Source organism: Nomia melanderi, unplaced genomic scaffold (assembly GCF_051020985.1).
Source record: "Nomia melanderi isolate GNS246 unplaced genomic scaffold, iyNomMela1 scaffold0136, whole genome shotgun sequence".
Lineage (NCBI taxonomy): Eukaryota > Metazoa > Arthropoda > Insecta > Hymenoptera > Halictidae > Nomia > Nomia melanderi.
In genome coordinates, this window is record NW_027475251.1 from 100001 (window position 1) to 102500 (window position 2500).

The following is a 2500-nucleotide window of genomic DNA, read 5'->3' on the forward strand; positions in this document are numbered from 1 at the left end:
AGCGTTTTAAAATTATTTCAATGTTTAATCCATGCGTAAACATGAAGTTTATTAACGTTTTTAACATTAAAAAAAATTACAAAAATTTATTTTTCAAAAAAAATGGAAAAAACCGATTCGTCGGAGCGAGGTGTCCTGCCCGTGCGGTAATTCCAGCAGGCGAATCGGACTTCCCGAAATTTTTCTAAGTCCCACGGTCGACACCAACTTTTTTAATAAGCGTTTTAAAATTATTTCAATGTTTAATCCATGCGTAAACATGAAGTTTATTAACGTTTTTAACATTAAAAAAAATTACAAAAATTTATTTTTCGGAAAAAAAGGAAAAAACCGATTCGGCGGAGCGAGGTGTCCAGCCCGTGCGGTAATTCCAGCAGGCGAATCGGACTTCCCGAAATTTTTCTAAGTCCCACGGTCGACACCAACTTTTTTAATAAGCGTTTTAAAATTATTTCAATGTTTAATCCATGCGTAAACATGAAGTTTATTAACGTTTTTAACATTAAAAAAAATTACAAAAATTTATTTTTCGGAAAAAATGGAAAAAACCGATTCGTCGGAGCGAGGTGTCCTGCCCGTGCGGTAATTCCAGCAGGCGAATCGGACTTCCCGAAATTTTTCTAAGTCCCACGGTCGACACCAACTTTTTTAATAAGCGTTTTAAAATTATTTCAATGTTTAATCCATGCGTAAACATGAAGTTTATTAACGTTTTTAACATTAAAAAAAATTACAAAAATTTATTTTTCGGAAAAAAAGGAAAAAACCGATTCGGCGGAGCGAGGTGTCCAGCCCGTGCGGTAATTCCAGCAGGCGAATCGGACTTCCCGAAATTTTTCTAAGTCCCACGGTCGACACCAACTTTTTTAATAAGTGTTTTAAAATTATTTCAATGTTTAATCCATGCGTAAACATGAAGTTTATTAACGTTTTTAACATTAAAAAAAATTACAAAAATTTATTTTTCGGAAAAAATGGAAAAAACCGATTCGTCGGAGCGAGGTGTCCTGCCCGTGCGGTAATTCCAGCAGGCGAATCGGACTTCCCGAAATTTTTCTAAGTCCCACGGTCGACACCAACTTTTTTAATAAGCGTTTTAAAATTATTTCAATGTTTAATCCATGCGTAAACATGAAGTTTATTAACGTTTTTAACATTAAAAAAAATTACAAAAATTTATTTTTCGGAAAAAAAGGAAAAAACCGATTCGGCGGAGCGAGGTGTCCAGCCCGTGCGGTAATTCCAGCAGGCGAATCGGACTTCCCGAAATTTTTCTAAGTCCCACGGTCGACACCAACTTTTTTAATAAGTGTTTTAAAATTATTTCAATGTTTAATCCATGCGTAAACATGAAGTTTATTAACGTTTTTAACATTAAAAAAAATTACAAAAATTTATTTTTCGGAAAAAATGGAAAAAACCGATTCGTCGGAGCGAGGTGTCCTGCCCGTGCGGTAATTCCAGCAGGCGAATCGGACTTCCCGAAATTTTTCTAAGTCCCACGGTCGACACCAACTTTTTTAATAAGCGTTTTAAAATTATTTCAATGTTTAATCCATGCGTAAACATGATGTTTATTAACGTTTTCAACGTTAAAAAAAATTACAAAAATTTATTTTTCAAGAAAAATGGAAAATACCGATTCGGCGGAGCGAGGTGTCCAGCCCGTGCGGTAATTCCAGCAGGCGAATCGGACTTCCCGAAATTTTTCTAAGTCCCACGGTCGACACCAACTTTTTTAATAAGTGTTTTAAAATTATTTCAATGTTTAATCCATGCGTAAACATGACGTTTATTAACGTTTTTGACATTAAAAAAAATTACAAAAATTTATTTTTCAAAAAAAATGGAAAAAACCGATTCGTCGGAGCGAGGTGTCCAGCCCGTGCGGTAATTCCAGCAGGCGAATCGGACTTCCCGAAATTTTTCTAAGTCCCACGGTCGACACCAACTTTTTTAATAAGCGTTTTAAAATTATTTCAATGTTTAATCCATGCGTAAACATGATGTTTATTAACGTTTTCAACGTTAAAAAAAATTACAAAAATTTATTTTTCAAAAAAAATGGAAAAAACCGATTCGTCGGAGCGAGGTGTCCTGCCCGTGCGGTAATTCCAGCAGGCGAATCGGACTTCCCGAAATTTTTCTAAGTCCCACGGTCGACACCAACTTTTTTAATAAGTGTTTTAAAATTATTTCAATGTTTAATCCATGCGTAAACATGACGTTTATTAACGTTTTTGACATTAAAAAAAATTACAAAAATTTATTTTTCAAAAAAAATGGAAAAAACCGATTCGTCGGAGCGAGGTGTCCAGCCCGTGCGGTAATGCCAGCAGGCGATCCGGGGTACTCGAAATTTTTCTAAGTCCCGACGGTCAAGAGTAAACTTTTTCATCGCATATTTCAAAATTTTTTCAATGTTTAATCTACGCATAAAAACGCAGTTTATCGCAGTTTTTAACGTTGAGAAAATTGACAAAAATTTTTTTTTCACTGA